Here is a 16,716-nt window from a genome sequence, read left to right as displayed (position 1 = left end):
TAATTTAACGACAATTGATGACGCGGGGCGTTCTGTTGCAATGAGCGCTGCCCAGCTTGACACACCCGGTTTGCAGGATTTACGTAACGAACAGACAACTTTTTCTAACGAAAATGAACAGTGTAATCAGAGTACGACAGATTTATTTAATCCTGAGGCAGTGACTAACAGTGCACATCCGATTGGCAAACCTTTTCAAGAATCACAGAATAACCAAATGGTCACAGAAAACGTGACAAATGCACATACACCATCACACAGCACAGAGAATGTAACAGCTAAATTTGGCTTGGATCAAATTACGGCAATATTGCTACAGTTTAAGAACGAACTTAATGAAAATTTCAATAAAAATCTAGATAACAATTCCAAACAACAGAGTGAAGATCTCAAACAACAACTTAATGAAAATTCCAAACAACAGAATAAAAAACATGACGAAAATTTCAAACAACTTAATGAAAAATATGACAACCTTAATGAAAAGTTAGACCACAATTCCAAACAGTTGAATGAAAAACTAGACAACAATTCGAGACAGCTTAGTGAACAGATTAGAGCCGTTGCCGTGCAGTGTCATGATACTAAGGAACAATTACGCGAGTAAATTGAGGCTTGCGCTAGGAAAAGTAGCGAAGAAATTAGATCTGTTGTGCAAGAATTAAGAGATATGCAAACAACTACAACAGAATCACTTAGAGACGAAATTAGTGCAGTCGGTAAACAGTGCTCTGAAAAAGCAACACAGTTACGCGACGAGTTAAATTGATGACAGCAGAACTTTCGCGCACACTGGATATAAAAATAGACGCGAAATTCGACCAACAGAACAGACAAATTGACGAACGTTTTAATCACCAACTACATAACAGTGAAACGCGTTTCCGTAAATTCATACAGGAACAAAATAAAGTAAAACGACTAGTCATGGAAACAATTACCGCACTGAGACAGGAAGACAAACGTAAATTGTTTGCGAAAGCAAAAACATACGTAGACAACAATATTGCTACAGTATCGGACAAAATTAATACCATGGAACAGTTGAACACCGAATTGCGTGATGAAATTTCCGACCTTAAATCAAAAACAGATACACACACAGTAGATTTTCGGACATTGACCGACAGACTCGAACAATTAGAACTAACACAGGAGTCCGATGTCGTCAAAGCTGACGTTAAAAAATTGAACGAAACCACACGTAAATTACAAAAACAGATTAATGTTTCTGACACTAAAAACGATGATCAGGTAAAAATACTGACAGAAAAATATGATGAATTGGCCAGTCGTATTGATGTAATCGAAAGTAATAATGACAGCAAATCAGATGATACTTCACCAATTTCGTTTAATCAAACACCTGAGTTCCAAAATTTACAGCAGACGATCAGTAAGATAGATTCGTCTAATAATACATTACGTAGAAAATAGTCAAGTTTACAGCAAGAAGTAACAGAGATGAAAAATGTTTCAGCATTTAACACATCACAGCAGACACCACTTTGCGAACATTTGTCAGATTCACGCAGCGTGTATAATTTGGGTAATTTACAGAGAGTACGCGACTTAGATTCCGAACAGTCACAGACAAATAGATTCTCATACAATACTGAACCTGTTCTGACATACAGAGACGATAATTTTGATTACAAACATTTTCTATCAGTGAGAAAATTTAAAGTATTTAAAAATGACAGAACACAGATTCACCCACTGCATTGGATACAGCAATTTAGCTTTGCTTTTCCACCGACTTGGCCTGTAACACATAAACTTCAATTTATTTGCAGTTTTTTGGAAGGCGAACCGGCAACTCGTATGAGACCGATCGCGAGGCAATGCTATTCGGTAGAAGAGTTTCAGAATGCTTTTCTGTCAGCGTATTGGTCGAAGACGACAGAGCGCGGAATTAAACATCGATTAATTAGTTTACCAAATTATGAGAACTCAAATTTTCCCAGTGTCACACAATTTTTTGAGCACATGGTCCAACAAAACCAGTACTTAAGTGAACCATACAGTGAATCTGCACTTATTCAATTATGTATTTCTAAATAATTATGATCATTAAGTGTGTCACTTTTAACGGGTCAGCAAAAAGATAATATTTCGGCATTCAGAGATATGTTACAGCTTTTGTAAGTGCAGCAATCGGATTATTCCTTTATAAACAAAAAATTTTCATATAATAACCGAGTTCAACAAACATACAGCAATTACAACCAGCCACGCAATTTCAATGGCAAAGCCAATAGACGCTTCAGGAACGAAAACAACCAGAATTTTAATAACAGACGAAATTTTAATTATCAGTATCGTCAAAATTATCAGCAACAGCAAACACATTTTAGTAACAATAGAGGTTTTTCTCCACAACAGCATGAAAGCCAGCCGGTTAGCATACCTAACCAACAATGCAGTGTGCAAGGTCAGCCAAGCTTTAATGTTTCACCGCGTGCACGTATATTCTCAGCTCCAACAAATAGTAGCGCATGGCAGCAAAGAAATAACTACATACAGAAAACACATTATTTCAATTCCTATCGCAATGCACCATATAGAAATGACTATCACAACAGACGCAAAAACAATGAGCACAATAATCAACATACGTTTAATAACAGTCGGTCTTACCAGCAGCAAAATGATCAGCAACAACATATTATCATGAATGAACCAGACAGTAGGTATCATCCAGAGCGTAATTCGTCTGGAAGAAATAACAGAACAGTTCAAATAGTCGAAATTCCACAGCATCCTCCCGAAAATAATAACACGTCAGATAGAATTTGACTAGATACAGCACAGGTTGCATCTTGCAGCAACGTAAGCAATACTTCAGACACACAGAATGTTGTTCATGAAAATGTTATTACTTTTGACGACATCCGAGACACTCTTTTGCAGGAACGACCTGTTGTTAAAAAACCATTTCACACCCTGTCATCGAAATTAAAATTGGATCATGGAAATTTTCAACAGTAATCAATTCTGGATCACCTATGTCAGTTATAAATGAAGAAACTCTCAACGAGTGTAACAAAGAGAATACCTATCCTACGTTACCATTAGGCAAAACGAAAGTAAAAGGAGCAGTATCGAGTAAAGGAGTAGATGTTAAATTACAGACGCATTTATCATTTTGTATTGCAGGTCACACATTTCACTCAAATTTTTGGATTGTTCCCTTATTGACAACAGACGTTATTTTAGGTACGAATTTTCTGCTACAACACGACGCAGTTATTGATTTTCAAAATTCCTATTTAATGTTAAAGGATGAAAATGTACAATTGGCTTTAGAATTTCAGCACTCTTTATCTGCGGAAGAACAAACGAATAATTGTACAGAGGTCATTTCCGTATCACGTAGCATAGACTGTAATTCCACATTGTCCACAGATACGTACGTACACAACTATAATACTCCAGACGAAGCCGACTATGACGTAATACAGACGATTTCTGATAAAGTTGAACAGAGTAGTGCAAAAACAGACGACGAACGCACGCAACTACACAAAATTCTTTTACAGCAAGCTCCAGTTTTTGACAACGTTCCTGGTACTATGTCCGGTTTTATGTATGAATTTCAAGTCAAACAGCGCGACACATTTAAAGCCAAGCATTATCCCATTCCATATATTCACAGAGAACAAGTTAAGAAAGAATTGCAAGCAATGCTTGACCAAGGAATTATTGAACTGGCGGTTAGTCCGTACATAAACCCGCTCCATATTGTTAAGAAAAATGATGGCTCACTTCGCCTCGTACTTGATTCGCGTCACATCAATGACATTATTATTAATGAAACAGATCGCCCACAGACGCTAGAAGAACTTCTACAGAAATTTCACGGTACTGCTATTTATTCTAGGTTATATCTGAAATCGGGATTTTGGCAAATTCAGCTCCATCCGAACTGCAAAAAGTACACAGCTTTTCTCTGTTTTGGTGACCGTTATCAATTTTGTAAATTACCATTCGGTTTAACTATTCCTTCTGCAGCTTTTATTCCCGGTTTGAATACAATACTTCCGACAGAACTTAAAGACAGAATCACAACGTACGTAGACGACATTCTTATTGCAGAAGCTAACTGGTCTGAACACAATCTGATTCTTGAACGACTGTTGCAAACTTTTCGTGCACAAGGACTCACAGATAATCTCAATAAATCGCACTTTGGTAAAACTTCTATAAAATTTCTTGGACATGTAATTTCGGCAGAGGGCATTACGCCTGATCCGGAAAAACTTCAAGCTCTACGTGACATTACTATTCCTACGACGAAGAAACAACTACGCGGTTTTTTGGGTTTAATTAACTTTTTTCGTAAATTTATTCATTACTCTGCTTTAGACACTCCTAGATTATGTCAATTGACAGGTAAAAACACTATTTGGTCCTGGGATAGGCAAGCACATTCTGAATTTATGAACCTGAAAGAAGCCTTGTTGAATGCACCACTTTTATCGCACCCAGATCTTACTAGAAATTTTTCCGTTGCCGCCGACAGTTCTAACACCGCTTTAGGCGTACTCATTTTTCAGGAAATTGAAGAAGATGGTTGCACAGTAATTAAAAACATCGCCTTTGCGAGTCGCATTCTGTCACCTGCTGAGCGCAATTATTCTGTTACTGAACTTGAAACATTATGTGTTGTATGGGCTTTTACGAGATTTCGGCATTTTCTTTATGGAAGACATACCACCGTTTATACAGACCATTGAGCGATACAGTTTTTACTTTTGGCTAAATTTATTCAGGACAGATTAAGCAGATGGAAACTTTATTTGCAGGAATTTAATTTTAGAATTGTTCACATTCCCGGCACACAAAATGTTGTAGCAGACGCACTATCTCGTTCTCTCAGCAACAATCAGCAAGACATCGCAACCAACTTCTGCAAAGCAAATTTCAGCGTCATGTACATTCAACAAGTTGCATTTGAAAATTTCATTTCGTCGTCATTACAGGACATAGCACAAGAGCAGAATAAAGCCAATGTGTAGAAAGAGATTAAACACCTTTGGCTAGATAGGAATAATGTTACCACTAGAAACCATTACACTGTACGCAATGACATTCTGTTTCGCCGCTCTCATCCTGACAGCAACAATTGGTTATTATGCATTCCTGACGAACTTGTTAACAAATTAATCTGGTATACTCATTTAAGTTACGCACATTACGGAGCCAGAAAATGTTTTCTTATACTGAGACAGAACTGTTATTTTACGAACGTGGAGAAACGTATTCTACGAGTTTTAGCGTCATGTAAAATCTACCAGAAAGCTAAATCAGATACGACTTCACATATTCCTCCATTACATCCCATTGTACCTGTTAAATTGAGACATATGGCCGCTGTAGACATTTTTGGTCCGATTCCCAGAACTAATAGAGGTTTATGCTACATCTTTGTCGCTGTTGAACTCACTTCAAAATTTGTTACCTTCACTCCGTTGCGCAAAGCTACTGCTAAAACTGTTTCGAAAGCATTTATAAAACATTTTCTATTTCATGTAGGGCATGTGTTGAAAGTAATTTCCGACAATGGATCACAGTTTCGATCTGTTATATGGACACGTATGTTACGAGCTAGAAACATTTCTCCGATCTATATATCCAGGTACCACGCTTCTTCGAACCCTTGTGAACGATTAATGAAAGAAATCGGTAAACTGTGTAGAATTTACTGCCATAAAAACATATTGATTGGGACACACACATACTCTAATTCCAGGATGTAATTAATTCCATACCAAATGAATGCACTATGCTTTCTCCGTGTGTTATACTGCAAAATGCTGAACCACCTAACAAAATTAAAGAGTTAGTAACGTTTCCTACATCTCATCGACTACGACACCATGAAATAATTGACATTGCGCTGAACAACATCAAACGTGCCGCAGAGCGCCGGAGAAGACAGCAAAAACAGGTTTGTACACGCCGTGACTTTCACATTGGACAGGAGATATTAGTACGTACACACTATTTATCCAACAAAGGGAAAGGTAGGTGCAGTAAATTTGAACTTCGATACGCAGGTCCATATCGGATTCGCAGCATTCCTCACCCCAATGTTGTACACGTCGAAACTTTGAGAACCCGAAAAACCTAAGGAAACCACCACATATCGAATATCAAACATTCATTGAATGAAGATACTTTATGATTTAACATACTGTAAAGCCATTTGCTAATTTTTATGAGCACTTATGCAATTATGTTCACATGAATACTTACTGATGATTGGCGTATTTTTTGTTGGCAAGTGCCTGGCAAGGTAAAGTTAGCAGGTCGCTCTTCTTGTCGTTACACATCAGACCGTGCATATTTTTCCAGATGAACTTACACATTTTATGACCATTTATGCAATTATATTTATGTGACTACTTACTGATGATTGTCGTATTTTTCTTGGCAAGTGCCCGGCAAGGTAAGGTTAGCAGGTCACTTTTCTTGTCGTTACACATCAGACCGTGCATATTTTCCATTTTTATGTATGTAAGATTGTTTTTCCTGTTTTGTTTGTATGCACTATGAAATAGGTAAGATATAGCAAACACCAGTTGACTTTGACATTTTGCCTTATGATATCTCAACATCGTGACTACTTTACTTCTTTTTTTGCTGCTACATTGTGATACACTGGGTACATTTTAGCCTGTGAACACTATATATGTTTTTGACATATTACGTTTTCTGCCATGCTATGCTGTATGCTCAATTATGCTACTATAAACCAGTTTTTATCTAATGGGTATATGATTCAAATGCAAGACATTAATCTTTGTTCATCATTTTCAGAAAGAAATAACGTGTAAAAGAAATAAATTAAACAGAAATGGGAATTTCACCTTTGGAATGGACGAAAGAGGATACAATACTTCGTGATGGAGAGTAAATGGATCAGGATTAACAAGCAGTAACAAGAATATACTATACACATCGTAGAATAGCAGTGTTAACTAATTTTTTTTTCTCAGACTACAAGGCGATTGATGCAGGCTGTCAGACAGAACTACACATCTTAGTTTGAGTGATGAAATATGCTATAAATAAGGAATAGTTGTGTAATGAGTAATGAAGTGATTTTTTTTTGCAGATGATAATGAATGGTGATGAATAATGATGAAGTATATGCTACTATGGATAATGAAGTTGTTCTTTACAGGGGATGATAATAATGGAGTTATGATAATATAGATAATGAAGTGATGGATAATGAAGTTTTTTTCTTTACAGATGAGGATAATGTTGAAGTTATGTATTTATGCTATGTAGTTATTTTAGTATTTGTTGCAGTTCGTTTTGACAGTATGTTTATATTGCATAGTATGATGACTAAAGGTTTTGGAAAAGACAGCTAGGGAACACATCTTTTTATACACATTTCACTACCTGTTAATTCGAAGTTCACTACTTTTCAGCATAAAATGCGTTTCTTCGTTCAGTTTAATAATCAATTTTTGTATTTTGCAGGAGAAATTATTTATGAAATTAATGTGCTATAAGCAGTTGTTCATCAAAACTATGTCATTTATGAATGTGATTACATATACTCTACTTGTTTCATAATCTTGCTACAGCTGACTCATGACGAATGACGTTACACATCTTCATTTGCAGCAAAAACTCAAAAGCAAATATTTTCATTCTTCAGTAATTACCCAACGCAATGCATTGCTTATATATATATATATATATATATATATATATATATATATATATATATATATATATATATATATATATATATATATAATGCTTTGTAATTAGGCAACGAGTGCCAATGTTCTCCGTAAAACGACTCATGAACATTATTCTGTAATACTATGCCATTTATTAGCTCCTGTTTTCAATGATGACCTCTGATGGTTTATAATTAGGCAATGAGTACCAATGTTCTCTGTAAAACGATTTATGTACATTTTTCTGTAATACTATGTCCTTTAATGGCTCCTGTTCCCAATGATGACTTCTGATGGTTTATAATTAGGCAATGAGTGCCAATGTTCTCTGTAAAACGACTGATGTACATTATTCTGTAATACTATGTCATTTATTACCTCCTGTTTTCAATTATGACCTCTGATGGTTTATAATTAGGTAATGAGTGCCAATGTTCTCTGTAAAACGACTGATGAACATTATTCTGTAATACTATGTCATTTATTAGCTCCTGTTTTTAATAATGACTTCTGATGGTGTATAATTAGGCAATGAGTGCCAGTATTCTCTGTAAAACGACTCACGAACATTATTCTGTAATACTGTGTCATTCATTAGCTCCTGTTTTCAATGATGACCTCAGATGGTTTATAATTATGCAATGAGTGCAAATGTTCTCTGTAAAACAACTCATGAACATTATTCTGTAATACTACATACATGGAACAGAAATGTTCAATAACTGGGCAATGAGTGCCACCAACTACTAGTGTAATTCTCAATGAAGACTAGTATGTGACTTAATGTCCTTCACCTTCTGACCTAATTACCTGGAATTACTGCAATATCCGTTTGTCCTGTATATCCTCATGATCATGGAGCACTATATTTGGTTTTTACACTAATTCTACGTTGGTGTACCTTACAAGAACGTGGTGTTGACACTACATGCTGTCCACCACCGTGAGCGATGGAAATGCTATTATGGTCCCACTGTTTGGTGTACCTAATGTACTACCAAAAAGATAACATGGAATATTACTACGACATTTCAGTGTCTTGGCTACGCTGATTAATACTTCTGGGAAAAGGAACTTCAGATTGTCTCACTTGGTGTTGTGCTTCTGTAGAAAAGATATGGACTTTCAGTGCAGCTGCGTGCAACCTAAAGTGCTACAACCATGATGCAATCCTTCCCTTTCCTATCCTAATTCTTGTAACATAGTGAAAATCATTTTTGCTAACATGATTTGTATTCATGATCTATACATTTTTGTGATTTGCTGATATGTTCTGAACTACAGTGCATGTGCACTTATGTCATTTGTTAATATGTTTTGTACTCGTTATATATATATTTTGTCATTATCTGATATATTCTGTACTCGGTGCATGTGCACTATATTTATTTCATGTTCTATACCTATATATATCTGTATATTCTGTGATTGTAAAGTTAGTTAGTTTACAAAGATTTGTTGCTCATGGCAAGTCCAAATGACTCACCATCGCTGCCAAATTTTTGCTCCTCCCCCCCCCCCCCAGTGGAGGGTTATGAAACGCGTATGTATTCATTTTCATTACCAGCGATAGCGAGGCATGACAGAATCTCTGACCAGAGACCAAATTTTTGCTCCTCCCCCCCCCCCCCCCAGTGGAGGGTTATGAAACACGTATGTATTCATTACCAGCGATAGCGAGGCATGACAGAATCTCTGACCAGAGAGTTTTTTATCGTTGCTAGTCTGCGCTTGACCGCGCGAGTGTTCAGTTGTACTCTGTCTGTAGTACAAGCGAGTCTGTGCTAGTGTATGGCGAGTCGGCAGAGGGAGTAGTCAGTCAACAGTAATAGCGAGTGGACGGTTGTACTGAGCAGAAGTCGGCATGCGTCGGCGGCGTGCTCTTCTCGCGACTCTGGTCACGATTCGGGACGATATGTATTGTTGTAGAAGGTAAAGACGCAGCATTACGCACATCTAGTAATGTATGTTAATTGTAATTAATTTGTTCAAAAAATGCCCCAATAATAATTTTTTTATAATGTAACTCTTTTAAAGAAAAAACATCCATTTCAAATTAAAGAATATTTCCTATGGATTTCCTCCAAGAATCAAAATTAAATATACACCAGGATTGCACGAAGCTGTGTCGATAAATAAGAGCAGACATAGATGCAGTTTTTATTGAGGTAAGAATTTGGTTTTTTATTGAGAATACAGGGCCGAAGGTCAGCGCTGCTGTCCTTATAAAATTTACCAGATATTATTATTTCTTTAAATGCGAACATTTTTAGGTTAGGCTTTACCGTGACTGTTACTGACATTAAATGAAACAACAAGTTTACTGTTACCAGTCACCGTCATGGTGACTTGTAACAGTAAACTTGTTGTTTCATTTAATTATTATTTCTGTTGAGATGTTACATTCGGTTCATGGTTCATTATTTAATTAATAATATTGTTATTGGTTTTTGGTCAATTTGCATTCTTTAATTTTTTGTGGGGAGTTCACATTTGAACCATTACCATTCCTTTTAATTCTGTGGGGAGTTTACGTTTGGCTCCAATTTGTATTCTTATTTAACAATATTACTTGCGGGGAGGTTACAACCTTTAGAATCTGAAAGAGAGTATTCCAGTCAACATTGTCAAAAGATTCCTCTAAGCCTACAAATGCTAGGAACGTAGGTTTGCCTTTCCTTAATCTATTTTCTAAGATAAGTCGTAGGGTCAGTATTGCCTCACGTGTTCCAATATTTCTACGGAATCCAAACTGATCTTCCCCGAGGTCGACTGCTACCAGTTTTTCCATTCGTCTGTAAAGAATACGCGTTAGTAATTTGCAGCTGTGATATGAAACTGATAGTTCGGTCATTTTCACATCTATAAGAAGTAGTTCAAGTGGGAGTTCGACTCGAGCACTGAGGGTTATGCGCAAAGTTAATTAAATGCATATAGTCAGTTCATCCACTGCAAGCATCGTGAAGTTCGCAGATTTTTGCCTATCATCAACACTGATATTGGAGAAATATAGGTCCCAAAGCCGGCCGGGGTGGCTGTGCGGTTCTAGGCGCTACAGTCTGGAACTGCATGACCGCTACAGTGGCATGTTCGAATCCTGCCTTGGGCATGGATGTGTGTGATGTTCAAATGGTTCAAATGGCTCTGAGCACTATGGGACTTAACATCTCAGGTCATCAGTCCCCTAGAACTTAGAACTACTTAAACCTAACTAACCTACAGACATCACACACATCCATGCCCGAGGCAGGATTCGAACCTGCGACTGTAGCGGTCGCGCGGTTCCAGACTGAAGCGCCTAGAACCGCTCTGCCACACCGGCCGGCACGTGTGTGATGTCCTTAGGTTAGTTAGGTTTAATTAGTTCTAAGTTCTAGGGGACGGATGGCATCAGACGTTAAGTCCCATAGTGCTCAGAGCCATTTGAACCATTTTTGAGAAATATAGGTCCCAAGCATTCCAAGCCTCTCGAAAATTTCTTAATTTCTAGTTTCAAGCCGTAGCTGTATTGTGAAACCTTGCTTCTTGTCAAATTTTGTGATTCTGGATCATCGAGGTATACACTGAGTGAGTGAGTTTACAAGTATCAAAATCTGTGACAAATAGCAGTATCTTTTGACTGCATTGACACAGAAGCTAACGTTTATTATATAGCCAAAGGACCATGGACCTTAGTATGTGACACAAAGCTGAAGTTGATAACGTCTACTCGTTCTTGGGACAAAGGGGTCTTCACAGACGGATGGACATGCTGACAATCTGATAACAAACGACAAGTTTTTCGTGTGATATATCTACAAAATTAAGAATTCTTTGTTTGTTCTTTGATTTAACTACGAAACCTAGCTTTCTGCCAAATTTAGCGATTCTAAGTTGCTTTTGAGTTTGCGAGTACCAAAATATATGACATAAATGACATTCTCTTTTGACTGTATTGACTTAGGCGCTCCAATTTTTTACACCTCTAAAGGACTGCATTTCTTATTATGTGACACAACTGTCATCTTTATTCGTTTACACCTTCCTGAGGAAAGTAATCTTTAACAGTAGGACTGAAAGACGGACATACAGACAACAATGTGATCTTATAATAGTTCCGTTTCCACCGACTGAGGTACGGAGGGTTAATTTTTTTTTTTTTTTTTTGCGGGGCTTGGTACGACACTGCACATACATTGTGACAATGAAATACTATTTCCCTCTACATTCTTAGAGTTATAAAGTTATAAAGCTCTTAAAAAGTCCATGGTCTACCAGGAAAGTGGAGTACCGAAGAATAATATCTAAATGCGAATCAGAGACCGGTGTGTAGGTGCCAATTTCAGCATCAGCACAGTAAAAAAATTAAAAAAACTGTCACGACACTCGCTGCTGCTGAAGTTGCCGCTTGATAGATGGAGCGACGCTAGCGCTACAAGCGGTGAGGAAGCAGACTGTCAGATGCGCCTTAAGGGTAATGTTTGTTATTTTCTACTTAATTAACCGAATAATTTATGCAGAGTCATGAATTATCGTGCAAGACGCGTAAAACAGCAAATGACACTGATTCAATGAGATAAGCTAAAGCTCATTCATGAAGAAATTCTTTCGAATATGTCTATATTTGCATATTATTCCCCTGAGAGCAAGAGACTATAGACACATTTTATGCATGAGAAGCATATATATATTTCTTCTGTAGTATTTGTTATCTTAATAGGCACTTTCCTTGACATTTAAACATTTTTTGTGAAGTCCAATGATTCGTATTTTTGTAAATGTCATTACTTTTGCTTCAAAAGAGAATGTGTTAAAAATTCTTACTGTGAGTGGCTCAGATTTAGTAACAAATGTGGAAATGGTTTCCTCTGCGTTGGGAAAAAATTTCATTGTTGTTGACGACTTATTATCATGTTTGTGCGGTTTTCCCTTAAGCTACAGTTGTGCTGTCTTATTTGATAGGTTAATTAATGTAGGTATTACATTCCATACAGGTTTTCTACATTTTACATTCAGTGATTTGGCTGAAAGTGCAACGAACAAAACTCTGCTTTGTTAGATAGATATATATAACGAATTTCTGTGAAATGACAGTCTTCTGAAGTTTTTTAGCAATTTTTGGAATTAAAGGAAAACGACATTATACAGTAAATATCTGTACGTTATAAGAGAATTGTAAATAAACTATCCATTCACGCATTGTTCCGTATCTTCGAGGGACCTTAGCAAACTAAATAACAACAAATGTGGTGTAATGTTTTAGTTATTGTCGATTTTTATGGCACTACATACACTCCCTATTGCAAAAACAATGTTGCATATCAGTATAAACGTTATAATTCGCACAGATTCGGTATCGTATTCAGTAGTGTCGCTCGCTAGTCGCTTGGGACGCTGCTATCCATGGCGTGACAAAAACGAGACTGAGTGTGCAGACTGTTACGTTAGATTGTGGTATTATTCAGTCGTGTGAACCTCCACCACCGACATGAGACACGGAATTAAAGTGTATGTATACCTTCGGCTGTAACGAATCGGTGCAGTAAGATGGGACGACGACGAGACGTGAGTGAGTGGCACTAGGGAGCTATCGTGTTTGGACGGACCGCTTGTGACCATACCGTGAATGATGTTGCCTGATTTTCTGGTATATAAAGGCGGACTATCCGACCTGTCTACCACTCGCAACTGAGACTGGAGACTAAAGTCACGCCTTGTCAGTGACAATACGTTTGTAACTGACAGGTATTTCTGCTCTCAATGAAGGCAGGTACGCCTTAAACATATTCTGAGCAAACATACTGTGGGTGTTTAAAACCGGTACCATGCCAAAGTCTATTGTTCACAGCAGCATATGCAGTTCCAGTGGATCAAACAACTGGACAGTAGCTGTCTGCAGACATGGTCAAATGAGTGACAAATTAGCCTGTTTCCCAGTGACGCAAGGCTTCGGGCGAACCGACAGACAACTAACTAAAGTGTAATTTCAACGTTAAGAAAGAGTTTTGAAGGATAACACTCTATAAAAGTGTATCTGTCTTGGCTAATCAACTTTAATTACCTGAGAACAAGTGACCCTTCCAGACGGTAGCCAATTGTTTCCTGAAGATGTCCTACTAAGCCGAAAACTAGTTCGAAATAAACAAAAATCAGTGTAATAAAAACAGTGTACTTGTTATTTAACCTTAAATATGAAATTTATCTACAAAGAAGTAACGGAAAAATTAATAAATAAAACAATTAAGTCCTTTAACGCGCCATGTCTGGAGGATGTCGTCCAATGCGGAGTCGTTCTGTGATATTGTGGGTGTAAATCTCGTACCATGACTTGGTCAACTACTTCAGGTTACCGCGAAGATGAACCAAAATGTTTATCCGAATATTCTCGGTGACCACATGTTCCCTTACATCTCACTATACTGTGGACCCTCTCTTCCTCTAACATGTCAACAGATATCTTCATGGACACACGTTCCTGGTTTGACGAAGAATCACAAAGCCTGTTGCAGTTCGACTGGCCTGGCAAATCACCTGAGTTTAACCCCACGGAAAATGCCCGAAACAATTTGGAGCTGCGTAATAGTAATGGTTGCTCTTAGGGACTTAACCAACCATGAGTGGCTTGAGCATATGGCAGACCGGCAGAAAATTGTAGGCGCTCTTATTTGCCAAGTGGAAGTCGTTTTCGAGTTAAGAAGCAGTATATAACGGTGTCAGCTGCGGCTGAATGTTGATTTGGCTGCAGTTGTTACTTTCTGCTTGAATTGTTACTGCAATGCTTCAATGTTGTATCCACAGGCACCAAATGCAGAATCCTTTGAACAATGCATGTGGAAATATATCACCCGAACACGAGAAAACTGCTCATTTGTCTATCAGCAGGTCAGAAAACAGCTCACAAGCAGACGTTGTTTCCATTGTGTCTGAAGGTAAAGTAGTTTCTTGTGTTCACAATTTTCTTATGCTGTCTCCCTGTTATCCACTTCACCGTTATTCTTTCAAACATTTTCATCGCTTCATTGATAGCTGCATGTCTTAAAGAGAGAAACACATATAATTCTGGCGCTCCACTGCCCGCCCTCGTAAAGTGTGCGGTCGGGGTCAGGCCACATTATCGACGACAGATGACCGATGGCACTCTGATCGCAACTGATTAGATGGCGATCGGCCGTGTAGCCGTGTTTATGGGCAAACAGAGATAATTGATGAAATATGCACGGAAAACAAGCGCGCTGGCGCCACTACGAATTCTGCTGTCGCTGGTATCGCCTGCAATTCCGCGTTACGCGGCCAAATTTTAGTATTTCACATGAGTGGACATGTGTTGGTACTGGAGGAATGGAAATGAAACGAAATTACCCAGTAAATACATTAATTATGTGTTTTCCGATTGCTATGTGGGTATAAAATAATGCCATGGACAACGAATTACAAAACATAATGTGGCTTCTAAGAACGGTAATATTCCCCTCCGATTGTGTATTTTGGTATTAATCAACTAATTTTTGTCTAATTTTTGCCTGTTAGAAGAGCGAGATTCCCATATACTTAAACCTGTGGTATATTCCCAATATCTTTCGTGTGTTTCATCTGTGGTACCTGTCTTCGTCTACATTCTACCTTCTTTACTACTGTCTGTCTGTCTGTCTATCGTTCTTAAATCTGTAGGCCTATATACACAACTGAAAGTCCCACCTGCTGTTTCTGTCTATATGTTGGGGCTAATCTCAGGAACTACTGTAGGGATTTTGATATGTTTGCCAGTAACAGATGGATGGACGTATGTCAGATTTGCCTACCGGTATATGACTTGTAAATGTCTACAGCAAATTGGAAGAAACTATGATGAATTGAAGTTCCTCTTTACTGTAAATCCAGTGGCATTGCCATCTAGCAGTAATTGGTTCAAATGGTTCAAATGGCTCTGAGCACTATGGGACTTAACATCTGAGATCATTCAGTCCCCTATAACTTAGAACTACTTAACCTAAGGACATCACACACATCCATGCCCGAGGCATGATTCGAACCTGCGACCGTAGCAGTCGCGCGGCTCCAGACTGAAGCATCTAGAACCGCTCGGCCACACCGGCCGGTGCACTGATTGGTAGATGGAATAATCCATGCATATTTTTGTTGTGCTTTGTGTTCGTTGCGTTACAGAGGACGCTCCACAGCAGGTGAGCGGTAGAGTGTGCTTAATAGCCAGACATTGAGCTGACAAGTCATTGGATAGGGATACGCTCATATACAGATGGCGGTAGTATCGCCAACACAATCCATAAAAGGGCAGTATGTTGGCAGAGCAGTCATTTGTATTCAGGTGATTTATGTGGAAAGGTTCCCGCCGTGACTGTGGAGGCACGACAGGAATTAATAGACTTTGAATGCGGAATGGTAGTTGGAGCTAAAGGCAAGGGACATTCCATTTCGTAAATCGCTAGGGAACCAATACTTCGAGGTCCACACCGTCTGAAGTGTGCAGAGAACACTAAATTTCAGGCATTACCTGTCACCACGGACAACTAAGTGGCCGACGACATTCACTTAACTACCGAGAGCAACGGTTCTTGCTTAGAGTTGTCATTGTTAACAGACAGGCAACACTAAGTGTAATAACTCCAGAAATACATTTATTTCAAAAAGTAAAGCAACAATCTGCTAATTCCCCTCCTGTGTCTGATTCACGATATAATCATAAAAACTGTCAACCAGATGTCATTACGATCGTGTTCTGCGGGAAATATGGCATTCCGATCAAAGGAAAACAATGGCAGCAATGACGTCAGAGAACCTATCACACGGGGTATTGTTTCCAGGGTAGTTCTACATCCATAATCGCTGTGTTCACAGTCACAGACGGTGCAGTATGGCACAGAGAAACGCCTTCAGAGTCTCTGCAGTTCAGGGCTATAGGAATATTGGAAGCGGGAGGGTCACCAACTGAGATGCCCCGATGGCTTAATGCGTATCGTTCTGTTGTTTCTCGGATGAGACGACAGTTTACAGAGACCGAAATTTTTACTAG

This window comes from Schistocerca piceifrons, chromosome 7 (genome assembly GCF_021461385.2).
Source record: "Schistocerca piceifrons isolate TAMUIC-IGC-003096 chromosome 7, iqSchPice1.1, whole genome shotgun sequence".
NCBI classification, from domain to species: Eukaryota; Metazoa; Arthropoda; class Insecta; order Orthoptera; family Acrididae; genus Schistocerca; species Schistocerca piceifrons.
Note: the sequence above shows the minus strand (reverse complement) of the source record.